The following is a 26,558-nucleotide window of genomic DNA, read 5'->3' on the forward strand; positions in this document are numbered from 1 at the left end:
GAGGAGGAGGAGGAGGAGGAGGAGGCAGTAGCAGCAGCAAGGTTTCTGTCAACAGAAGCCAGAAAAAACAGTCACTGCTCATTTCTTCTGGCTGACGCACCTTGTCTGCCAATGGCAGTCTTTCCCTTGGGAGGAAGTCATTTCCACCCAATGAGGCAGCGTGCCTTCCAACAGTCTGCTGTGAAAACCACCAGTTTCACCTGCCACTGTGGCAATGATGCTCAGGATGCTGGACTGAAATGCCCCGAGTGGGGAGTCTCCCCCTGATGCTGGCTAACCACCTTCTGTTTTCAGTTTGCTTCCTCGTAGTCATGATCCAGAATATACAAGCACTGAGCTACTCACCTCCCTGGGACGGCTCATGTTACCAATCATGGTTAACCTTAAAGATGTAACCAACAGGTCAGCTCAGGAAAAAAAAAAAAAAAATCTGTCCTGAAGAGTCCGTGCAGGAGGCAGACAACTCCTTCTGAGTGCTTCTCCTTCCCTGATACCTCTAGCCTTCATTACTCAGTCTCTCCCCACGCCTTCTCTGCAACAAAGGCCCATTGCTTTCTATCTGCTCAATCTCTTTGGGTAAAACTATTGCTAATTCTTTAGCTTCTGAGACTCTCTCTCTCTCTCTCTCTCTCTCTCTCTCTCTCTCTCTCTCTCTCTCTCTCTCTTTCTCTCTCTGGAATAAGTCTTTAGACATTGCAAAGGAGAGTGGATTTACTGGAGTGCACTTTCAAAAGAGCATCTGACACTCTTTTAAGTAGCGTTATTTTTGTAAGGTGTGCCCTGTGTGGCTCCCTCCACCACTGATTTGAAGATGAAGGGGTGCCTGGCAAGGCACTAAGATAGCAGGAAATTTGTGAGGTGCAGTGAACTTTGGTCACCCGATATTTACGTGACCTTTTGAAACAAGTGTTGAAAAAAATCCAATAAATTTTGATACAAAAATCCTGATGTGAATATACACCCCCAAAGAGGTGACAGTGCTAAACATAGCTTTATGGTTTGCCAGGACAGTGGAAGATATTTGGAGAGAGGGCAAGGGTTAATCCTTTAGATAATCAGTAACTGTTTGGTGAAATTCCTAATAGCTTTGATACTTGAGTGGGATGGACTCTGACAATTTCCAGAAAATTCTTTCTATTAGTAGCCAAAGGTTTATTGTAATCTGGGGAAGATACTTTATTGGGGGTGGGGGAAGAAAGACTACAACCTTGAAAGATAGCAATGCAACCAATGAACAAAGTTTTTGAAACACCAGATTTAGACATAAGGAGATGGGACAGTAAACATTTGAAACCCGACCCCAGTGCAGTATAGTCACAGCGCCATTGTCTTTATTGGGCCATGAGGAAAGCTTTAAAGATCAACTGGAAGCTGTATGTAGTCCCTAAGGCACTCTGAAGCAACCTCAGTGCTTCTCTAAGTAGGACATCTACCCATTGTCTAAGTGTTCTGACGGGGGCTAGTGGGGCAGGCAGCTATGACATCATGCAAAGCAGTTGAGCTTATGACCCACGCCAGCTATCAGAATCTCATGGCTTTCGACAACCACAGGAAATAAAGCTCCATCAGTCTACCACCCAGGTTCTTTTCTCATCATCTCAGGCTTTCACAGAGCCAAAGGGAAGAGTAAAAGCCTGTGTGCTTTGTCACCAGCTGGGTAACCCACTCTACTCTCTGTTAAAGTCAACAATACATATTATATATGTACCTATAGATACACAGTGGATCACCCCCAAAAGAGTGAGGGTTAGGAATTAGTTGAGATATCTATTTTCTAGCTCTTGTGTCCTCTTGTGGCTGGTCACTTAACTGTCACTCTAACTTAAATGTTACAGTGACCCAGAAGTTCAGGAGTACATTTATTTCATACTTTCTTGTACATCAACCAACACTAACCACCTATGGAAAATATTCTCAGACTAAAGTCAAACACTCTAAATCTTGAAAAATAAATAAATAAAAACTTTTGATGGGGGATATGAAGAGGTCTGAAGGAAGACACGCTTGTCTGCTGGTACTCCAACAGTAGGAACTCAGCAGTTGGGCACAACTGTATACTTATCTCCAGAGATGATAGCTCAAGGAGAAACTAGCAAACATCCCCTTGGTCCACTAGTGGGACCAGCTCCTAATCTGGAAAGGATGTTTCTTCAGGAAAGCATCACTGTTTATTAATCCTGCTGGTCTCTCTGCCTTTCTTCAGCTTATCTGGAGCTCTGCACTTGCAGACCCCAGCCTTTGAGGAATATACATTCACCCCGAGTTTCTCCTCAAGACAATCAGTGTGGGCTTGGTTTGTCCAGCCCCGCAACTATTACAAGACCCAGACGAGCAGAGCAGAAAGCGGAGTGTGTCCAAAGAGACCTAACCCCCCTTTTAGTCAGTTCCCAGAGACCGAGGAAAAAGTGTCAATCCTGCCGCGGTGTGACAGGCCCTCTGGAGTCTGGACAACTCGTCATTCCAGACAGAGCCACCGTAGTGTTAAATAGGGCAAAGGGCGGGGAAGCCAACCCCCACCGGCTTTGGCGGGCCTCTCTCTCAGGACCTGGAGCTCCAGGTTTCTACACATCATCCATGAGGAGAGGAGTCTGGTGGTTCCGAGAATCCGGTGCAGCTAACCTCACAGAGCATAGACAGGCCAGGGGGACTAGAGAAGCGGAGCCACTCACTCGCCAGCCTGAAAGCCTCACCTACTGGGTGGGGGGCGGGGAGGGGGGATCCGCACACAGCACAAGTCCTCCAGGGTCTGTCCCGAATGTGAATGTGGTCGTGGTGTGTGTGTGTGTGCACACGTAGCATGAGAGGAGAGAAAGGAGAGGGAGGAGAGAGAAGGGGGGGAGGAGGGAGGGAGGGAAAGAGAGAGGAAGAGGAGAGACACAGAAAGAGACACGCAGAGACCACACACATACACACACACACACACACACACACACACACACACAGAGAGAGAGAGAGAGAGAGAGAGAGANAGAGAGAGAGAGAGAGAGAGAGAGAGAGAGAGAGTCCCGGAGGGGAGGGGCTTGGGCTTGGGAGGTGTGGACCCCTCCTCCAAGACCAAAACCGACAGCCAGAGGATGAGGTCATCCCCCTCCCCCACCCCAAGTCTCTAGCAGCCCCTCTAGCTCTGCCCATTCCAAGCGGTGCCTACTTTAAGAGGGGGATGGTGTCAGGAAAGCTGGAGAAGCAGGAGAGGGTCCTCCTGAGCCTCAAAGCATCTTCTCCAGTCCCGGAGCGGAAAAGTCCCATCTGGAGCTCAATTTCCAGGGCTCAGGACTAAGATCCCGCTAGCGAGAAGGAGAGGCTCTGGGGAGGAGCGATCCGCTGCTCGGTGTCCTCAGCCCGTCTCGGCTCGCTCCTAAGGGCTGTCCCGCAGCCCTGCACTGTCAGCTCTTTAATTCAAACTTTTTCCAGCAGCCACGGTGCTAAGGACTCCCACGCCTACCTTGAGTCTCCCGGACTCTCTGCCTGGCGCTCGCCGATCTGGGGTCTCAGCGAAGCAAGAGGGTGGGTGGATGTCGAGGGCTCCTCCGGCTGCGCCGGGCAGGTAGCCCCGCTTTATAGCGCCAAGCAGCTCAGTGACTCAGTGAGCCTCCCAGGGCTTCGGGCTGCAACCTTTCAAAATAAGAGTCCGGCGGCGGCGGCCGGGCCGGGCCAGCTGGAGCAAGGCAGGGAGGCGTGGCGGAGCCCTGGGGAGCAGCCCCAGGTTAGGGTGTCCGCCCCCTTTTAACCTTGCCACGCCCTTTGCATCTCTCTCTCCTTGCAAATCCCTTCTTAGCAAAAGACAAGCTGTAAACTGGGTTTCTGTGGCTCTATTTTCCACGATTGATAAAGGGGGAAAAAAATTAACCTAAGTCAACAGAAACGTTGGCTGCTTGTCACAGGCGATTGCCTCACAGTTTTTAAAAGTCTGGTTTTTCCTTTACAGAGGAAATAGAGGTGCCCTCAAACTCCCATCTCAGGGCCTGCAGGGAGAAAGGGATGAAAACTAAACGTGGAAGCACCCAAATGAAATGTCACTGGGGGCCGGAGGCGGGGTTAGAAGAGGCCAGCCCAGGGGCAGACTGGCAGGCTCAGAATGTGCAGCCTTTAAATAAAAAGGCACACAGGACAGTTCTTTTCTAAAGAAGAAAAGGCAAGTACTGTTGATTCCCTTAAGTAGCTTACTGGGTTCTGCGGACCAAAGAGTCGCTAAATCCGAGAGCCTTCTGGGTAAAAGATTCTCAGACTCCCTTTTACAAGGTCTTGGAAACAATGTGCCCCCCCCCCAAACCCCGCCCTGGGTTTTCTATCATAAACTACTGGAGGACCTCAGTCACTTACTTAAAATTTCTATTTGGAAATTTTTCTCTTGAAGTGTTTTTAAGGAAGAAATAAGACACATTGATTCATTCCATAGTGAAGTTTTAACGTTTTTAAAAATTTACTTATTGTGGGGGGTGGTGATGGTGGGGGGTGGGCAGGACAATTTTTGGAAGTCTGTTCTCTCCTTCCCCCTCATGGGTACAGAGGATCCAACACAAATGCTCAGGTCTGGTGGCAAGTGCCTTGACCCACTGAGCCATCTCGATGGCTCAGAATTAATTACTTATACCAAAGCTGTGACAGATTATGGGCTTAGCCATAAATCCGAATGACCAAATTTCTCTTTTACCACGTTAGCTAAGAACAGCCTGGCTCTGCTTATAATCCTCTAATATCTGGCCAGCACTCCAGTCACAGCTATTTCTGCCCTCGTTTTTCCTGCTAGAATGTGTGTTCTCTTGAGCCTTGGAACCAAATCTCTGACACACAAGAAGCTCTCTGTAGATGACTGGATGGATGAAAAACATACGAGTCAGTGCCCAGGGCATCAGGCCCCTGGCTTCTAGAGTCCAACTAGGGGGTTTGGCTGGGACCCTGGCGGTCTCTCTAAAACAGTCCTATAAAAAGTATCAGTAAGCAGCAATTAGACCACTCATTTAAATGCTCTGATACTTTTACCTGCGCCTTCAGGATTGTATCTGCAATAATGGATTTCTGTATTCACAGTCCATTTCTTGAAAAGACTATATTTCACATGTGTCCAGTGGGCACTACACAGCGGCCCAGATGAAAGGCTTGTATTGTATGCCTTGGAACTGGAGTTCCCACCCGGCCCCATCAGTTCTGGGAACCTGGATCCACCAGCACACTAGAAGGTGTTTAAGCACTGAGCCACCGACGGCCCCTTGTTTCACAGTCTTAAGGCAGATGCTTTCCTTCACAATTCTCTCCCTGTCCCAAATCGTTTTTTTATTGATTTTTTTTAATGAAAAAAATGCTTGTAAAATATTCAAGTAATAAACCAGAAATGAATGTCACTCTGTAATTACCCCCAGAGATAAACATTGCTAAGTCCCTGGAGTATACGTCTCCAGTATTTTGTATGTGTGTGTGTTTAAGCACATATTTAAAACATAGATTAGGTCATTGTTTACATACAATTCTGTGACCTATTTTTAAAAACCTAACAATACTCAGCTGTCACTGTGTTCAGCACGATATTATTTTTCAGAGCAAAGATGGCGGTAGGTCAACATCCCCACTAGCCTGGGGGAAAAATGTTTAAAAGAGTGAGAAATTCAGCATTTCACCCTGTTATTTTGCCTTTTGTTTTGAATTGTAGTTTGTCCATTTTCCTGTCAAATGGCCATCATGGCCAGCAGTGGTCACTGCTTGGAGACTGTAGGGTTTTCTCAAGGGTGGGCTGGGGGAACTGCACACTGTATTAGTAAGGAAATAGCCTTAAAATCAATTGGCCCATATGATCCTAAACTGTAGGGACTGGATGCTTTCTGATTTCTGTAAGTATTGGAAACAGCAGATGGGGGTTTAGATTCAGGTCCTCAAGTTCTATGGGTTTTGTAGTATAAAAACAGAAGGAATGAGTACATGGGCATCAGTAAGACCACCTCAGTGTTTGCTGGCCTGGTGACAGGGCTGTGGGACAGAACTGACTGCCACAGATCGTACTCAAGTTGTCAAGCTTGGTGACAAGGGCCTTTCCTGCTGAGCCATCTCTCTGGCCTGTTTTCAGTCTTTAGTGCTGAAATCCAACACGGTTTAAGGTAGTGATGCAAATCAGTGAACAGTTTAGTGTTTGCCACAGGAAAGCTGTTGGGAAGAACGGAGGGAGGCGTGGGTGTACATCAACCATCACTTCCGCCATGTTCCAGACTCAGTGGAACCTGCATCAGTAGACACCCAGATGGGAATTTAAAAAAGGAAGCTCAGTTTTCTTCTACCCTGCAGAGATTACGCTCTGCAAGTGTTGTTTGTATTTTTTTCTTCACTGTCTCTGGATTAAGATGTAAGCTTCATGGTTTTAAGCTACGGAGGGAGACGGAACAAATAGGACATGGACTTTTCTTCCTTCTGTCCTCACTTGAGATATTTAGAAGCACATCTCCCTTCGGACTGTTGGCTCACTTTATGACCAGCCTGCTTCAGCTCACAAGTCTAGGGCTCAAACGTGCAGATTTGATTCAGGAGACGGCCTTCTGCCTGATTTTCAGTTGTTGATGGAGGATGGGGATATGTAAAGGAAATCCTGGCTCAAGGAGCTGACAACAAATGGTACCTGATTAACTAAACCATCTCTCCCCACTCCCTCCATCCCTCTCCTCTCTGAAATTTGCTTATTTGTGTGTGTGTCTATTCCTGTGTGTGCGTCTATGTGTATGTCTTTCTGTGTGTGTATGTCTGTGTGTGTATGTCTGTGTGTGAGTGTGTGTCGGTGTGTGTCTGTGTACGCATGTTTACATGCCACTTACAGGTCCCCCCCCCCAAGCCAGAAGAAGGAATCAGGAATTGGGCTGTCTCGACCTGGAGTTCCAGGCAGCTGTGAGCTGCCAGATGTGGTGCTGGAAACAAACGCTAGCTCTCTGCCAGAGCAATAAATGCTCATGACCTATAAATCTCCAACCTTTGTCCCACCCCCTTTTCATACACACACACTAACACCACTGGCATCTATCTCCGTACATGTAATAATCTTTTATAGAAGCACAAACTGTTATCAAGCCAAAAAAACTGTCTCCTAAGCATCTCCCACCACTGCGAGCACAGGTCTGTAGTGAATAACCAAGGTTTTCTATCCTAATCCTTAGGGTCAACATCTGTGTTTTCACAACAAATATTTCCTATTTTTAATTATCCTCAATAACAACAAAAAAAAAGTTGAGGTATCTTTAAGCCATTTGCTAAAATTAAAATTAAAATTAAAATTACCATAGCTTGGGATTTTCTTGGACTTTTGGCTTCTAGGATGTCACACGTACCACGAGGAGGCCTTGACTACTTCCCCAGCATGGTGGACGATGCGCAAAGACAAATACTCTGTTACTGATTCATCATCATGATTGGCTTCCATTCACTTCTGGGGCATTGGTATCAAGAAAAGTCTAAGGAAACTGTGGGTCCAATATAGATTTTTAGCTGATGTTGGTTCCAACTAATGTTATTTTTTAGGAACTATTTCTGAGTGTAGACTGCTTAGGATGCACTTTGGGCCTGCAAAGTGGGATGACTCAGTGGGTAAAAACACTTGAAAGCTCTACAACCTGAGTTCAACCCGAGGACCACAGTGGAAGGAAGGAAAGAGCCAATTCAGGAGTTTTGTTCTTTGACCTCCCCGTGAGGTAGCGCTCATATACTTGAGCACACATACCAGCTACTGGCACACACACCCCCCACCAGCTGCTAATGCCACTAATGATAAATTAATATAAAAAACCTTGAAGACCCATTCCTAGAATTCATTAAAAAAAAATAAGAGCTCAAATAAATCTTTGGCCACTTTGAACTTGGACTCTATAATGAAATATAGTATTTTATAAGAATCACAGTTTCATATTAACATTATTAATTATTGTGAATAAAGTAAAAAAAAAATTAAAAAAAATGCGGATCTTCTAGGGAGACTAAACCCTGTGAGTAATGACTCCTCAGACTGTTGGGAGAAGGGAGTTGACAGGAAATCTCTAAGGACAATTCATACTTGAGTATAAAAACAAATGAAGCTTGTCCATTGGCCCAGACATCTTTCTGGCTCTTCTTCTTCTTGTTGTTTTTATGTAGTTTTTGCTTTTGCCTAAGTGAGGGAAAGCTAAGAATGGAGGGGGGTGTTTGTGTGAGTGTGGGATCCCAGCAGACACAGAGCACTGGGTCAGAGGGAGCTCGGCAAGCGGGAGATCTGCCACACGGAACATAAAGGAAGATTGTACGGCGATACAGAGAAAAGACTGAGTTCTTGACGGTGAAGCAAAGCCTGAACTTCCACAGTGACCCCAGAGAACTAAAGTGACAGTCAGGAGGGGACCACAGAGGGAGAACAGGTAGGGGAGTCCTGTCCTGAGTGGACCGATTTGGAGGTTAATCCTAGGCTGTTACAGTGGCCTGGAATTCACAGAGCTCCATTTTCTCACTTGTAAAGTGCAAGGGTAGACCAGGAGCTGCTGGCCAGGGCGTGTCTAACACAGGAACCTACGAGGATAGGGTATGTAGGCTGGAAGCAGGTTTCTACTTTTAATCTAGCAGTTTGGGGAGGGCTGATTTGTTGGTTTCAACTGGATTGACTAGTGGCTGATTTCCTCCTTTTTAATTTTTTTAATTATTAATTTCATACATGCATGTAATATATTTTGATCACATCTGTCACCCCACCACCACCATCACCACCAAACTCCTTCTATGTTGCTCCCACCTTCTCTCCCTCCCAACTTTACAACTTTTTTTTAGCTCACTGAGTTTGACTAGTTCTGTCATATGTGTTTGGGGCCATCCAGTGGACCACGGGCAACCAACCTGTTAGGGGCCACACCCCTGAAGAAAACCAACCCTCCCTCCCATAGAGGCCATCAGCTGTCAGTGGATCCCCACACTGCGGTGCTGTCTGGGTTGATTTGTTCAGGTGGTGCAGGCAACCTCAGTGACTCCAGGTTCATTTACAAACAGCCCCGTCCATATCCAGAAGGCAGCTGTCACAGCGGCCTTCCCTGACCTCTAAGCTTTCAGAGGAGGGTGAGAGGTTCAAATGATGCTGAGGATTTCCCGCTGACCTACATCCCCATGCCCTTAAAAACCTTCAAAACAAAACAAAACAAAACAAAACAACAACAACAACAAAAACAGAGCTGAGGATTTGTAAGGGATAGAGTAAAAAGAAGTTCTCTCAAGTTTCCCTTCCCAGGGCCTAATACCAATCACTTTAGAAGTAGTTTTCCATGGTGGACAGCATGAATTCTGGAGCTCAGATTCCAGGGACTGTATCATTAAAATGAAAAGGCCATATGTATGGAAAATTCATTAGCTGTCCTAGGACACTAATAGGACTCTGATAGTAAACCAACAGTTTATTATGACACAGTTTGATTGTGGGCTGAGCCAACTAAGTGCTCCTGATTTGGTCCTTTTTGGGCCAGTGATAGATCTGACTCACAACTGAGAAACCACTTCCAAATTAAATGTGCTCTGCTGGCTCTGATGGGGTCATCCACAGATCCAAAGGGCGCGACTGAAGAGGAACCATGGAAAAGCAGGAACTGGTTTTTTCATGTGATTCTCCTGGGTCGGTGCTAAAGCAGCATGACTTGTTAGCATGAGCCTACACAATAAAAACTCTATCTGCGACTGACAAAAAGACAAATATGAAGAAAGAGTTTCCAATAGCACGCTTTCTGTTTTGCTGGGTGTCAGTGCGTGGTGGTTACTGGCTAGGTGCTACACAACTTCCCTAGTTGTTTCTCTTGCTGCAATTACCTCTGATGGTACCGTCACATGGAATCTTACATCATAGAAAAATTCCTTTGGGAACATAGAGAACACCCAGTTCATTCCATTGCTTCTCCCAGAAACAGAGAGTAAAACACCTCCACAAAGCAGCTGGTATGGGTGCTGGAGAACCCACTGCCAGACAATGAAGTGAAAGAAAAAACCAGGGACTCCAACAGGCGTCATATAAGGTCTGTGTTCGTGGGAAGGAAGGAATCCATTTATTTTCGCTGACTCGGACAAACCTGTCTTCCTTTAAGCCTACTGTAGTTTGGAGTGTATGTCCTCCCTGTTCCTCCACAATAAAATAAATTTAAAAAGCATGAAAGCATGTATTGGAAACTTCATTTCTCCCTGAACACAGTTGAGAGTGGAGTGTACTCAGAGGACCTTAGTCCATGAGGATGGGATGCATGGATTTAATTCTATGATCCTAGGAATGGGATCCTGCTGAATTGCTACATCTCCATCCACACATGCACACACACATGCATGAATTTCTTTGTCCTTCTACTTTCCACCAGAGTGATCTAACAAGATGGAGTACATCAGATGCCAGGCCTGACCTCAGATGACCCAACCTCGGTAACTGTGAAAACTACTTTCTTTACTATATAAGCCATCTACTTTGCTGTGTTCTGTTAGAGAAACAGCCGATAAACTAAACAGCCTTGCCTCTTGTCCAACCCTTTTGTAGTCTAGACTTGGTGTTCATTCTCTTCCACAATAAACTAATCTTTTGGGTCAGAGTAATGAGACTGTATTTTTGGAAATTTGTTATTTTTCTGCTTAGGGTAACACATTGGGGGAGGTGCTGCAAACAGTTTTGAGCAGAAGTTTTCATCTGCTAAGGGAACTATTGAGGTTATTATGTAGACTGTGTTTTTCCAAAATAAAATATACAAACCTAAACTTTGTAAGAGGGTGTCAACTATTTTAATAATAATATGAAAAATTTAATGGATATATTTTAGAATGGAAATTTTTCTGAATATAGACCCTATGCCCAAAAGAAAAAAATATTTGGCATATCCAAAATCGAAAGAATGGACTTATTTAATATATAGTTTATATGGCTAATAAACAGTCAACTTAATATTGTTTTTTTGCCCATTATGAACACATTATGTGAGGTACACCAGGTCACTGTTGTACAAAGAATCACTGGATTTCAAAAATATGAAGTCCAGAGTTATACCTAAGCTCCCACAAACATAAGGAATATTTGCATTGTTCTTAAAAAGACAGTTATTCTTGCATCTGTATGTTATATTTGCTTTCAGTAGCCTTGGCAGGGTTAAATAATTCTGAAGAAGTTGGGTCTGTCAACCAGCTCCTATTACAAACTTGTTCAAGTTAAAGTTGAGCTCAATCTATTATGCTCCAGGAAACTAGAGGACTATGAATCTTCCCAAAAGGCCACTTAATTTTTAGTATGCCATTGATCTTAATGGAATGACAAAAAGGAGAAAGAAAGAAAGGGAGAGAAGTGAGTTTAGAAGACCATGCTTTAAAACCAGGATTTCTAAACAGATTTGATGAAGTCAGATTCGGAAAGCCACATTTTTCAACTCAAGGAAAAAGAAACGCCAGTCACCTAAAGACTCAGTTGAGTCCTGCCTCTTTAAATATTGGACTCTCTGCAAATTATTTTTCCTTTCAGCAGAAGGCCTCATTAGAGGTCACTTTTTTGCCATTCCTGGTTTAGCTGATTGTTGCAATTTGCTCATTAGCTTGGAGGTGGGGACATTATTGTTTCACCCTCATGGTGGGTGGTGCAAGTAGGAGCTTGATGTAACCCCGCTGCCATTGTTTCCTGTTTGTGCGTCTTCTAGAGGACACTCAATAAAGTCTGTAACCTAGCAATAAAAAAGGTCTGGTCAGAATCTCACCCTTTCATGTTGGCTGTGTTTTAGAGAACATAAGACTATTTTCACCATCCTAGAAGCATTAATTTTTGGAAGAGGTCATACCCATTATTTTCATGTCCGTGCAAGCATTGCTAGTCAATAGGGTGTCCCTAGGCCACATGGCATCACTTGAGACAGGTACTTCTCTGCTTGGTGAAGTAAAGAAAGACACATTAGGAAAATTAAAAGAAAACGTTATATAAGAACAAGGTTCTTTGTTATGTTAGGTGTGAAAATAGATGAAGCTAGTTGTGGTTGCAGGAAGTGCCCATGTCTGTCTGTCATCTTAGACAATGTAAGTTAATATATTTTATATAGTAGACACGGTGATGAACATCCACTACACTTTGTACCACAAGATCGATCATTTCTAAGCTCAAAAAGAAAAAAAGTATAAATGAATATAGCAAGAATGCCCATAGCATAATGCTTCTAACTTGATTACATTCCTTTTCAGATTAATTCAGTTAACACATAGAATTCAAAAACTTCAGCAGTAAAAAGGGTCTACAAGATCAAAGGCCGTAAGGTGCATGGGCACACAGTGCAGCAGGAATCTCAGGTGTCTGATGTCTGTCTGAACTTTGACACGTCCTTTCATTGGGTGTAAAGACCAGCCACACCGTCTATTCTCTATTCATCATTGTATTTCTATGTGAATCTAAACCAGTAGGTGTCCTGCAGTTTAAAGGAAGAAAACACAGCCGTATGTTCTCAGGCTCTTTACAATCTAACCTAGGAGACAAAAATCAGCTGCGAACAACAGGTGCTTTGCAGTTGTTCTTTCATTTGGACATTAATTACTCATGACTCCCTTGTGAACAATTTGCACATCTGAGGAGATAAAACTGCCCACTGAAAGTGAATGACTGCAGTGTAGGTGAGACACAATGGTTAATTCATTTGGATACCCATAAAAGGCTTGCCAGAAATCCCTGCAGCACTGAGAAGCTAGAACTCTGAAGAAGGAGTGAGCATCAGGCTGAAGGCCACAACAAGAGGATGCGTGAGTGTAATTTAGCCTGCAGCTCCTGACGCTTTCCTGGGGCACCCACTCATTCACCAGTGCCTCTCCTGGAGCCTTGCATTGCCCCAGCACCATGGACTGCCTCTGAACACAGTTCTACTGTCCACTGTCTAAGCACCCCAAGATTTCTTCTGCAATTTCAACTTGCTTGGGATGAAAGGGAATATTCTGCCACTGGAAAAAATAAAGGAAACTCTTGATATTTAGAAAAATAATTTCTAAACTTAATTCACCTACAAACATTTTGTTTGTTTGTTTGTTTTTTAGACAGGTGCCAGGAGTGGTGACTCAAGTCATTTTTTAAAAAAGATTTATTTATTTATTTATTTATCTATTATGTATACAGTGTTTTCCCTGCATGTATGCCTGTACACCAGAAAAGCGAACCAGATCTTATTGTAGATAGTTATAAGCCACCATATGGATGCTGGGAATTGAACTCAGGACCTCTAGAAGAGCAGCTAGTGCTCTTAACCTCTGGAGCCATCTCTCCAGCTACAGGAAATGGAGTCTTAAGGACAAGTCCATTATTTTCATGTGTTACCTGTTCAGTGGAAGCAAAAGATAGTGTGATTCCCTAATGTTCTTTTCAGATTGCTAGTCCTAGGATCAGGCTCAAGGCCGACCCATTCTGATCTGGTGGAAGACTCCATAGCAATTCTTCAAGTGGGTCTTGAAGTATTAGACAGAGCTATGGTCTTCAAGAACAATCCATGGAGAGCTGTAGAAAGGTGCTAAAACCTTTGTATATTTACATTCATTTCATCCTTTGAATTCTTCTTTGTGGGGATTTAATAACATATATATATTAATAAATATACTACATATGTATATACATATGTAACTATACATATATCAAATATATTAATATATAGTTGGGTATTATATATTTATATAAATATAATATATTATATTATATATATATATACTGTATATATACATATTATATATACATTTTAATATATGTGTATGTATACATATATACATACATATGTACATAAGTAACTCAATTCACTAGATGGAATGCAGAAGATTTGGGACTTTCACCTGTTGTACTATTTAGTCTGTAGCAAAAAAGTTGAAGTAGGAAGTTTAAGTTGTCACGAAGCTATTTGGTTTTTCATTTCAATAATTTGGGGGGGAGGGACGGCTAGTTGACAGATTAAGGTAATTGCTTCCAATTGTTCCTTTATTTTGAGGCTCCATTACGTACCCTGGAGCAAGACTGACAGGCCCACACAAAGACTGGGAACATGGCCTTCACCTTCATCCTATGTGACACTGCACTCCAGAGTGGCAGGTACAGTGTTATGACCTCTACGTTTGCAGCTTGGCTGCTGTGGACAAGCAGAACATGATTGGCCAAATCCTCTCCCTATGGATGTGGCAGAACTCATATTTCGACCCCTAAAGGACAAAAACATTAGTTATTTAATTCTTACGAAGATCCTTATTTAACTAACAAATAATTAACTAATTCCTTCACTGAAACTGTCTATAATATCTCAGAACGTACCTGTCTACCTTGCCAGTTTTTATGTATGCAGGTACTTTTTGGAATGAACACTCTCATTTTGAGACAGACAACTTTTCAGTTGGTTACCTGATTTTGTGCAAGAAATCCATAATTTTATTTTCTCAAAGTAGACACTCTTCCTCAGGCCTCTGGTTATTCTCAGGAGAATTATAATCTACTTGGACACTTTCAAGTCCTGCATAAATCTAAGCTCAATCTTTGGCTCTGAATCCCAATGCCATCTGTCCTTCCCACCCCCGTCCCCTCCCCTCCACCTCCCCTTGTCCCCACCACAGGTGTTTGACTCTGGGCAAGTTGTTTAATCTTTCTGGATATAAGTCTCATCAGGTGGCGAAACAGGTGCCATTCTACTGCATACTTCATGGATTGCTGCATGGATGAAAAGAAATGTGGGAGAGCCCAGTGTAGCGGGAGGAAGGGTCACCCTTGTCCCTGCTGTTATTACTGGGAATGTGACAACACCAACCAATCATGGAGTTGGTATTCTACATGGGTAAGGCAAACTGGCAAAAGTCTTGCCTGGTCTAAGTCAATGACATGGGTCACCTAAAGTGCCTCCAAATTCTTGGTTTGTCAAAGTAAGATGGGTGGAAGTACTGTTTAAGTTCACCACAGAAGGGAAGGGCAGGGAGCAGAGATGGAAGAGAAAAACACCCATTAGGGATTTAAATATTATGTTCAGCAAGGGCCCAAGCTCTGCCATTAATTCCTTGTGAGATCTTGTACAACCCACTGGTCCTGGGACTTAGCTTACTTGCTCCCCCCCCTCCGTGCGTGTGTGTGTGTGTGTGTGTGTGTGTGTGTGTGTGTGTTTGTGTGTGTGTGTGTGTGTGTGTGTGTGTGTGTGTGTATGTGTGTCTGGGGAAGAACATGGTGACCAGAGGTCAACATTGTTGTCTCTATTGTGTTCTATTTTTGTTGTTGTTGTTTGTTGTTTATTTATATGAAAATTCAAGCTTAACTAAAGCTTCCACATTTAAAATATATATTTGTAACTTTATTTGTGTGTGTGTGTGTGTGTGTGTGTGTGTTGGTTTCTCTGTTTGTGAGTTCCCTTAGAGAACAGAAGAGAAGAGAGTCAGGTCCCCTGGTGCTGGAGTTACAGGAAGTTATGAGCTGCCTGGGGGCTCAACTCAGGTCCTCTGGAGAGTAGCAAATGCTGTCAACTGCTAAGAGAGCTCTCTATTCCCACACCTTTATTTGGAGACCGAGCCCCTCCACCCCCCCCCCCCTGCTTCTCTCAAGCCTAGAATTAGACTATACTGGCTGGCTGGTACCCCAGAGATCCACTTGTCTCTACTCCCCAGCAGTGGAATTATGGCCACTTGTTTTTCTTGGGAGAGGGGTGGGGCAGAGGGATACTTAACAATTTAGATTCTCACACTGGTGTGGCAAGCACTTTATGAATTATCTTCCCAGTCCCTGGATTTCAGTTTTCACATCTGCACTGTAAGAGGCAGGTAGAGATCATATTTAATGTTCTGTAATTGCTGTTATTATAACCCATCTCAGGAAATCCCATGGAGATATACATGTGTTTTTTTTTTTTCCAGGCTTCTCTTCTGCTTTTTGACACTCGGGTATGCTAATAACTCAGGTACGATTTTAAGTTGATTAATTTTCCTTTCTAAATGGAATGATTCAAATGGTTGATTTACATAAATTCCTTCCTAGTCCTATGGAAGTCTTTATATCCTTTATAGCAAAGAAATTATCCAAACTGATAACATTATTATTACTCAATAACATTACCCAACTCTGATATTAAATGAATTTTGCCTTTTAACATTAAATGCATGGCTCCCTCTGAGAAGAGAGTCTAGAATTCTGGGATCTTGGTGTCAAGGAGGGTGAGGATGGGTGCGATAGTTTGTATATGCTCTGCTCAGGGAGTGACAGGATTAGAAGGTGTGGCCATGTTGGAGTAGGCGTGTCACTGTGGGCATGGGCTTTAAGACCCTCATCCTAGCTGCCTGGAAGCCAGTATTCTGCTACCAGTCTTCAGATGAGGATGTAGTACTCTCAGCTCCTCCTGCACCATGCCTGCCTGGATACTGCCTTGCTCCTGCCTTGATGATAATGGATCTGAACCTCTGAACCGGTAAGCCAGCCCCAATGAAATGTTGTCCTTATAAGACTTGCATTGGTCATGGTGTCTGTTCACAGAAGTAAAATCCTAACTAAGACAATGGGCTTTCAGACCTGCTTGGTCCTGTATCCACCCTAACTACCTCCAATACTTTGCATGGTTCAGAGCTTTACTGGGGAATCACAGAGACAGGTCACCAAGCCTCTGCAGCAAAATTGCTTTGTGATTATGTTTCTCTCAATGCACAGCTATTTCCCTCAAAGTGACTCACCAGGTCAGAAGGCAAAGCCATTCTATGAGTGGTTGTCCATTTTAATATCATTTAACCACAACTTTTTGGTTTATATTTTCTGGACAGATAAACTATCTAAAGTCAGGGATCTTCTTCTGGAAATTGCCTCTTATTTATTAGCCTTTTTATTGTCTTTGAAAAAAAGGATGTGCTATAAAATCATTCAAATAAAGACAACAAAAATATATCTGTAGGCATAACACACTAGCCCTCAACTTGCTTCATCCCTTACCCCATCCAGATCTTTGGATTCCAGCAGTATAACTTTACAAGACAACCTTGGAAAATTATACCACTGATCATAAATATCTTTGCCTTCATAGTATTAATCAGCACTAATCTTAATTGTTATACAACACTCCATTAATTAAAACAAGGAACTTAGCTATATTTTGGACTATTGATTTTTTAAAAATTGTGTGTGTTACATTAAACATTTTTTAGACTTTTACATTTTCCCTCTTTTGAGTTATTCCCTCAGTGCAAGGGAAATAGTGGTTTAAGAAATTCAATGCCTGGGACTGGGAGTTGGCTCGGATGGTAATTAACCCCCCAGAACCCACATAAAGTACTAAGATACACGCTTGTTATCCCAGTACTGGGGAGGCAGAGACAGGTGAATGAATCCCTGGGACTTGATGACCAGCCAGCCTAGCCTACTGGGTAAGTTCCAGGCCAGTGTGAGACCTCCTGTGGTTTGAGTAAGAATGGCTCCCATTGGCTCATTCATATAGGTGTGGCCTTGTTCGAGTGGGTGTGGCCTTGTTGGAGGAAGTGTGTCTCTCGAATTATAGCTTTACATGTGTTTTTCTTGACCTTTTCTTTTTTAATTTAAAAAAATGGTATTTTATGTGGTATTTTGCCTGAATGTGTATCTTGCCTGAATATATGTTTGCAGTGCCCATATGCCTATGCATATGCATGCGTGCCCACAGAGGCCATAAGACGACATTGGGTCCCCTAGAACTGGAGTTCAGGTAGCTTTAAGTTGCTCTGTTGTTGAACACAGGTCCTCTAGAAACGTAGCCAGAGCTACCCATTGAGGCATCTCTTTAGTTTCCCTGCTAGTTGTTTTCACTGCTGTTGTTGTTTGCTCTTAAATATTGAGTCAGCTTATGAAGCATTTCTAGGTTGCAGTTGACCGTGTAAAAGAGATAATTTTGAGTATAATAGTGTCTAATTTCCATTCTCAATTCTCTGATTGTGACGATGAACATGAGCCTTGCATGTTACGGAAGAACGGGGCAGATGGCACTAAGTGGAGATTATGTTTACATTTAAGGAGGTGTAGACCCAGGATGTGCTTAGCATGGAACAGTCATCTAAAGGTGGTGGTCAGTCTCTGGGGTGTTGAGACTGTTTATTGCCCATCTGTCAGGTCTGTGCCCAGACTCTTCTAGTTCTTATTAGATAGAGGTCTAATACTTCCTGATTCAAGTATGGGTGGTCCCACTATGTATCTGGGAGTGGGAAGAGAAGAACAGATCTGTTCTCCGCCCTAACTTAAAGCTGTCAACGGATTTAGGTTCATTGAAGATTTTGAAAAAGCTGACTCAGGACCAATGCCTTGTATTTCTCATTAGCTGTGTCCATTTAAATAGATTTCTTAGCTAACAGGAAAGCAGTTCCATAATGAGGGGTTTGTGGCACCAACCAGTGACAACACCACAAAGCAAACCAGATGGCGTTTCTCATCATGCTTAGGTGTATTTGAAACTCTTCTTTCCAAGCCATGTCCTGTCTAAACCATAGTGTAGAAAATAAATAAATAAATAAATAATAATAATATCCTAAAATAATATTAGTCCTCATCCATACTGTCACTCATGATGCTGCTTTGTCTGGAAGGTGGGATTTTGAAGACACACAATGGAGGTTTCCTTCAACAACTTCAGTAACAACTTGCATATTTAAACTAGACACAGTAAGGAACTCCTAGTAAATAATGGATACTTGATTTATTAGGGTAAGAAGTCTGCGTTGTTTTTAAAGGATGCTTAAAGTCAAGGTTTAAGATAAGTTAAGGTTTCAACATTGTCTTTCAAGATACTTTTGGCTGTGGTTCTTAGTAACTTCAGTCATTTTCAGTTACAAAGTTTCACTAGTTTCAGGTAAGAGAGGGCCTGCGGAGTTTCCCAGTATTCGTCTTGTGTGTTTTTGTGTGTCTGTGTGTTTTACAAGATACAGTTTATTTATTACTTCGGCAGTTTCTAAGAGCTTCTAAGCATGTCTGCTGTGGTCTACAAAATACCACAGAAAAGGCTAGTCACAGTCTGTATGTTTCTATGTTTCATTCCTGTTTAAAGACCAGAGATGTGTTCACTGTGGACCTTGTGCAAGAGAAAGAAATTCCTTTGCCATTCTGCCTCACTTCTTTCCCTCTCCCAGACTGCCTCCACTCTGACACACTTCTATTCTGAAAGATTTCAGCATCGACTTCCTTATTTGGTCGCTGGAACTGCTCTTTGTCTCCTTCAAACATTCTGCTAAGCTTGCAGACTGCCTTCATCCCCGCCCCTCGCCCGCCCACTGCTCTCCCCCTCACACACACACACACACACACACACACACACACACACACACACTAAGCTGGCTTCCACTGTTTGCTCTGACTCAGCCTTCTCTGAAGTTCATTAGCCAATCAGCCACCAGTTATGCCCATTTAAGGAGTACCTTTTGCAAATCAGAAGGAGTGTGTGGGAGGACTGCTACTCTGCAGCAGTCACTGGAAGTCACCCCAAAGAGTGTATTTCACACTGCTGCTTTCCTCATATAATAAGGTAAGTATTAAAAAAAGAAAAAAACCAACCCCAGGTAAACCGTAAAATAACCCCCAAACCCTCAATCCTCCTCAATTCAGGCTGTTTAATTAAAGGTTAACGGCAGAATCCTGCCACTTAGCTTTGGCTGACAGAGAGTGATTTGGTTTGGTTTTCAACTTTCTCCATGCCAAATGTTCCAACTAATACTTTAAGAAAATATGTAGCACAGGCTTAAGTGGCTCTGCCAACACATAAAGTAAAGGTCTGTGCTCCTAACTGAAGGAGACACATTTCCAATGAATTCTGTCTCCCTTGCTCTCTGAGAACAGCCAGGCATCCGACGCGTGGAAGAATCCTTTCTGGCCTCTCGGCTTGGATGTGTATGGAAAAAGCTCCCCGCTCTGCATTCCCTATTTAAGAAAGAAGCTGCCCCAGCCCCATCCAATAAAACAGAGTAGTGTTTCCTTACGTATAAACAACCGAGAAATTCCTCCCCAAGCAAGCGTGCAGCCTTTTGGTTCTTGGAACCAAGTGGCCGGTGGTATTTATTATGTCAAATAAACACATCATCCACACTGCAAAAGGGAACCTGAAACAATAAGCTGAACAATAAGTTGAACAAAGCAGTTTTCGAGCTTTTAATCCCTTAGCAATTAGCCCTTGTCTAACTCGACTGGAGAATTAAGAAGGAGCAATTTTTTTTTTTCAAAAGGTACATTTATGCAATTAAATATCCACAGTTTGTTCCCAATGCATGGTCTTAAAAAAAATGGAGTTCACTTCCAGAGGTTAGTAACAAAAATATACAGGATATACTAAAAGTTGATATTATTTCTTATTTAGCCACCAATAATGATCTTTTTTCTTCCTTTGTCCATCGTGGTAGTCGCTGAGGTCTCATTCTTTGCCAGGCTTTGGGCTAGATGCTGCTACCAACACTTAAAGCTACCTGTGTGGTCATTGCACAAAGCAGGCTGAAGGACTGAGAAAGCACACTTGTCCCTGTCCTGGTACCATGGTGCTTACCATGATGAGTGATACGGAAACAGCATTTGGCTTCCCAGATTCTCAAAGTTTGTGTGGTGTTGCCCTTCTTTATTTAGGATACTTTGAGCCGCGCTTGGATGAACTCTTGTTGGGAGGAGACTCAGATCATTCTTGGCTGTAGACAGTGCATAAAGCCCAGCTCTGTGTTTGAGTACAGCCTAGTCTACATTGCAAGTTCTAGGCCAGCTAGGGCTACACAGCGAGACCTTGTCTCATCTCAATGCGCATGAGCATGTATACACACACACACACACACACACACACTCATACTCAAATACACACTTCCATTTATTTCTGTTACTTACACCCTCAATGAGTCTCAGTTTTACAGTGTGGCTTATGGGTTCAAATCTGTTTAAGTTTTACAACATATGAAACTTGTGAATTTTTTAACGCCCCACCCCTGTGTGTGTATGTGTGTGTGTGTGTATGCAGACACATACAGTGAGTGTGTATGTTCGTCATAGTACTACCTCAGCTGTTTACTGTAGCTTCCCATCTGCTGGGACAGGCTCTGAGAGTCACTGCTGCAGTAAGCTTGTGAACTCCTGGGGGTTCTCTTGTCTCTGCCTCTTAGCTCACCACAGGCGTGCAGGGATGACGGAGGTACATCACCACCTTTGGCTTTTACATGGGCTCTGAACTCAGATCATCATTCTTATACAGCACATTACCATTATGTCATCTCCCCATCCCAGGAAGTGGGGAACCTGGGCATCATTTTATTGCCTTCTACCATAGGAGCACCATGCAGTTCGGCTAAGAGAAAACAGGGCTGTTCTAAACTGGATGTGGTAGTATATGACTGCAATTCACCTAAGACAGGAGGACCACGATTTCAAGATGAGCCTGGGCTATGCAAGAAATTCAGGGCTAGCCTGGACTATATAATGAACTAGTCTCGGTAAAGGAAATATTGAAACTCTATGCCAGAAATATTGAACAGAGTCACCAGTATATACTCAGGGTCTCAATCCTTGGGAATGATTAACAAATGCTAGCAAACCCCAGAAGGACAGACTGGAAACGACTATCTGTTGTTCCTTCATTTCTTGCCGCCTCTTCTGAAGAAAGAGCTGACTCTGTTTCTTCCCTGCCTGCCCCTGGCCTTCCCCATCCTCACCTTGCCCCTGGGCTTAGGGTGACTCCAGGACACTGGGAGCTCACAGAGTGAGATGGGACGGAGGTGAGCCTTTCTCAGTTCTCATACCAACACCATCACAGCATCTTTCAAATGTCTCTGGCCAACCTCATCTCGTTTTCTGCATTACTGTTGCTTTGCTCAGAGCCAGGGGAAGGCTCTCATGCCTTTCTTCTATTGTGCCTGGGTTCTCAGTAAAAGGTTGGACATGACATAGCTAGAGAACACAATTTAAAAATCTAGGATTCTGGTAAAATCATTATGGTGTCTTTGTATCCTCTTGCTTTAGCTTCAACTTGATCTTACAGTCATAGCTATGGGGGAGGGGGGGAGGGGGTGTGAATACTACCGGGATCTTCAAGCATGAGGTTAGAAATATACCAAGATAGATACCAAAATTAATTTTTTCACAAGGATTGCCTTTTTCCAAAGAGAAGCGATCTATACTTAAAGAGCCCCAGAGATTACATATCTTTCCATTCTAGTGTTTCAACTGTCTATTAGCCTTTGGGAGGGCTCTCATTGCTGGGCATGTCTTCAGAGAGACAAACATGTGGGCTGGTGAGACTAGGTGGGGAAATCTATAATCCAAAGAAGGGAAAGGGGAGGAGGGAGGAAGGGTGAAGAGGAGGAGAGGAAGAGGGGGAATACAGGAAGCGAGGAGGGGACTGGGGTTGGGAAACAGGACAACTTTTAATTCACATTCTAATTTCCATGCCTGTTTAGAAAGTCTCCAATTTTCTAATTCATACTCCAGGTTTTGATGGAGGAAAAAAAAGAGAGAGAGAGAGAGAAAATGGTTGCCATATGCTTTCCCACATTTGTTTTAAATATGAAAATAAACACTCAGACACACATACAACCCCCCCCATCCTAAAACATCAAGTCAATGAATATAGTCGAAAGCTGGCTCCTCAGATTTGACTCTGAATCTAAATGCTCATCAAGGAATCCTAATTGAGAATCGGGCGTTGTTCATAATGTCTTCACGTTAAGTTCAATTCACTGTTATTAGGAAAGGCTGTAGAGACGTCCCTTGAGATGGAATCTCTTTGTAGAGAAGCAAGCTGGGGGAAGAAGAGCGAGGAGCTGAAACCATTAACTGCAGTGTGTTGCAAGTATAGTCTCGAACCATCTGGCACGCTCCAGATTGCTCTGGACAATTCCCTCAGAAATTCCTGCCAAGCTCTGGAGTCCAGAAACGCTGCCCTCTTTGTCTGTCCACCCAGGCCAGTTCTGTCTGACAGTTGACGGGATGATATGTCTGTAAACGTGGTCCCTTGTAAACTAGCTACCTTTGTGAAATGGCAAGCAGAAAGACTCTCTGAGCAAGCCCCGTGGATTCCTTCCGGTGATCTGAATTAACTCGTTTTTAAGGAGGTCAGCATTGGACAAAGCATTGGTCTCGGGGAATCCTGGCCTGATGAGGTAACAGTCTGATGCGAGTTTTCTTGGAGCCCAGGTCTAGCCTTTGCACTGTCAATCTACTAGAAGAAGAGTTTCATACGACTGTTTATTGACATGAACATCGCCGGTCCCTATACCCACCTCACCTCATACCTTTAACTGTGAATACATGAACGTGTGTGTCTGACTTCTTGCTGTGTGACTTCTGGCTTTGTGCGTATCGTCTGGTAAGTCTCCTGAAGGAGCTGTGCAGCCAGCTTTTCTTATCGTGAACTACCACTTTTTTTTTTCCCATTTATTTCATCACCTTTAATTTTTTTTTTTTATATTGTTTTGATTGGAGACATAGCCTGGTTATGCAGTCCTGACTGGCCAGCCATTTCCAATTTAGACCAGTCTGGCCTTAATCTTGGGGCCAGCGCCCTGCCCTTGCATGTATCACCATGCCTGGTCAGCACTAAGAATTTTTAAAGCACAGCTTTTAAAACTCCATCTCCAAGTGTTTCTTTCACTTTTTTTTTTTTCTTGTCCTCTTCCACCCTTGTCCCTTGCTTTTCTTACATTGCCTACACCAAAACTTGCCTGAAAAGATGTCCAGAGGTTGCCAAGGAGCTGGTAGGGTTTTTGTTTGCTTGTTTGTTTCTTTGTATCACTGGTAGAGTGGGTGGGGCTGCTTGCCTGAGTGGAAGACCACAGCTGAAGCATTCTTGAGAAAGATTGGGAGCCGAGACTGCAGAAGCCGGGAAGAGCTGTAGGCCTGGACTCCACAAGAGTTCAAGAGACACACCAACAACTACCATTTCTGGCTAGCCAAGAACCGCTGGGAGAGGCAGAGAGCCCGAGGCCCTTAGCATTTGAAGCTTGAGCTGTAAATTCCAGAGCCCAGGGCTAGTGTTACTCAATGTTTGCAGTGAAACTCCAAGGAAACAATCTACAGAGTCCTGATTTGTATCTAAATAGAGCAGAAGGACCCTCGGCTGATGAGGAACAGCAACAAGAGATACAAGACAAACTTCAGGGTGGTGCTAGGTGAGGAAAGGACTTTGAGCCCTCCAGAAGAGGTGTATTTGGTATTTTAAAGGCAGCCTTCATTTAAGCCACTCCAACCATCCATGGTGTATGGTGTGTACGTGTGTGTGTGTGTGTGTGTGTGTGTGTGTGTGTGTGTCTGTCTGTCTATCTGTCTGTCTGTGTGTCTGTGTGTTATAAAGGAAGTTACCTTGATATTCAGAGGAGCAAGGAAAACTGCAAGACAAACAACTATAAATGTACATGTAAATCAGCCTTAGGATGGTTACAAATAAATGAATAACCAACCAACCAAACAACCATCCAAACAAACAAACAAAAAATTCGACAAAGAATTGTGTCAGACTTGGGAAGGTCTGGCAGGACAAACCCAGTCCTAGAAGAAGCCATCTTCAGTAAAGGCCTCTATGAATCACCATACTTTCCAAGGAACAGCAGCCACTGACAGTAAAATAATAAAACAATTGAAGTCACTAAGGATACATGGACATACGGTACCGTAAGTGAGAGTAAGCCGAAGTTACAAAAAAAAAGTGGACTCAAAAATCCTCCAATATTGGATTTTCAACATAGGATAATATTGTGGTTAGGGAAATGAGATGCCTTTGGAGGTGGTGTGTCATTTCCTGTTTTTCCTGTTTACTTCCTGGTTCAAAGGCTCTCTTTTATATCCCTCTGCTGATGTTTAATGTCCTTATCTGAGGCCCATGCTGAACTCTCTGTGTCTGTCTAAGGCACTGCTCTTCAAAGCTCAACGTTCAACACCGCTCAAAACAGACCGCTAGACATCTCAGAAGCTAGTATACACTATCCCGATGCTCTCATGGGCTCAAGTGAGGTATACGGCAGTGTTATATTACATATATGGGATATGTTCTAGCGCTCCAACTGATCTTTGAGCTCTCAAATCTCTTTAACAATTCTTTCCTTGAAATAGTTGTCCAATTAGGTTCAATTGAATACCACTGTCACCTTGCTATAGACTCACTCATGACACTCAAATGTTTGCAAAAGTCTGGTTTTCAGAGTTTCGTATTGTTCTCAAGTCTCTACAAAACCTCCAATTGGGTCAGCATCCTCACTCTGCCTTGTAAGAGCCATATTAGGTTCTAATTTGTATGTACATTTGTTTCCCTTTTTCCGACCTTCTCTCTCGTTCTTTAGTTCCTGAGATGTTCTCTTACATTGTGTCTGGATGCCAGCAATACTTCACTGACAGTGAGTGCAGAGAGGAGATATGTGGTGAACTGGAGCCTTGACTATTAATGCCAGGCATTGTTTCAGGTACATGATTGAAAAAAAAAAGTAACTGTGAACGTTGCTGTGAAAATGTGCATATTAACATATGATTCCTATATTTTCCTATGTTGTGAGATGAGAAAAGCAAATTAAATGAGAAGGGTTCATATTAGCTCACCTGTTAAGGTCCTGTCCATCATTTCAGGGTAACCGGGGAAACAAGACCAGGAAGTAGTTGGTCGGACCACATCCACAATCATGAAACAGAAAGAGATGAGTGCACGCCAGGGCTCAGTGTGCTCTCCTCATTTTATACAGTTTAGGATCCCTGTTCAGCAAATACTTCCACCTACAATTAAGACTGGCCCTCCCACACCAATTAACTTAACCAAGCTAATCCCTGAGAAGCTAATTGCCCAAGTGACTTGAGATCCTGGGAAGCCGATAAGTAACTGACCCAATACAATATACAAACACACACACACACACACATGCACACCCTTTGTCAAATGAAATAGATAATAAGCTCCAAGAAAATAGGAATGTCTTGATATATATATATATATATATATATATATATATGAATATGAATGAGCTAGAAGATGGCTCTGTGGGTAAGAATGTGTTCTGTGTGAGCATGACAACTTCAATTTGAATCCCCAGCATCTGTATCAAATAGCCAATCTGGGGAGGCCTGTAACTACATCACTAGGAGTTAAGTAAATACTGGGAGCTACTTAGCAGCCAGCAGGACCTAATATGTTCTGGTTAAGTGAGAGATCCTGTCCAAAGAGAATAAGGCAGAGAGAGGGGTGGGGGGAGCGCCAGTGTGATAGGGATGTGCACCTGCACACTCCCGTGCATGCAACATATGTACGCTGCACATACTACACAGTGTACCCTCACACATACAATACTCTTATAATCTAATTGCTGCTAGACGACAATCATTTGTGTTAAGCGACTAGTCCATAGAGTTGGAGGAAGAGCACACACATTATTTTTTTACTGAAATTTTGGAGCAAAAGATATCAAGTCACTAGTGATGTGTTTATAAAAAGTAAAAGAGAGGGGGCATATGTTCTATGGAGGTGTAGTAAGGTACTGGGGAAGGGGGTGCCTTAGCAGGCCCGTGCTGAGGCATCCCTTCCCCCTGAGTGACCAGCCACATGATGGTATAGTATAGAATAGGGTTTATTAAGGGTATGGGGAGGGGAGTTAAGAGGGTAGTTGAGCCGGGCGTGGTGGCGCACATCTTTAATCCCAGCACTCGGGAGGCAGAGGCAGGC

At 43.3% G+C, this 26,558-nt stretch overlaps 1 protein-coding gene and 1 long non-coding RNA gene across 5 annotated transcripts in view; both read right to left on the reverse strand.

Annotated features, from left to right (window-relative positions):
- Positions 1-26,558, reverse strand: part of Palld (palladin, cytoskeletal associated protein) — a 383,084-nt gene that overhangs the window by 76,601 nt on the left and 279,925 nt on the right. Inside the window, exon 1 of one of the 4 annotated variants that reach the window (XM_021219926.2) lies at positions 3,443-3,554. The exons of 2 other annotated variants lie outside the window; for them this stretch is intronic. The gene's annotated coding sequence lies outside the window, so the exon portion shown is untranslated. Of the gene's footprint in view, positions 1-3,442; positions 3,555-26,558 lie in introns of those variants that run through there. One more of the 4 variants, XM_029531813.1, reaches the window with a different exon arrangement.
- Positions 15,814-24,149, reverse strand: LOC110337165. The gene is made up of 3 exons (XR_002381248.1): positions 24,132-24,149; positions 19,584-19,586; positions 15,814-18,974 (listed from the first exon to the last, which is right to left on the reverse strand). It is a non-coding gene; the product is annotated as an uncharacterized LOC110337165 (long non-coding RNA).

Source organism: Mus pahari, chromosome 19 (assembly GCF_900095145.1).
Source record: "Mus pahari chromosome 19, PAHARI_EIJ_v1.1, whole genome shotgun sequence".
In the NCBI taxonomy this organism is placed as follows: Eukaryota; Metazoa; Chordata; class Mammalia; order Rodentia; family Muridae; genus Mus; species Mus pahari.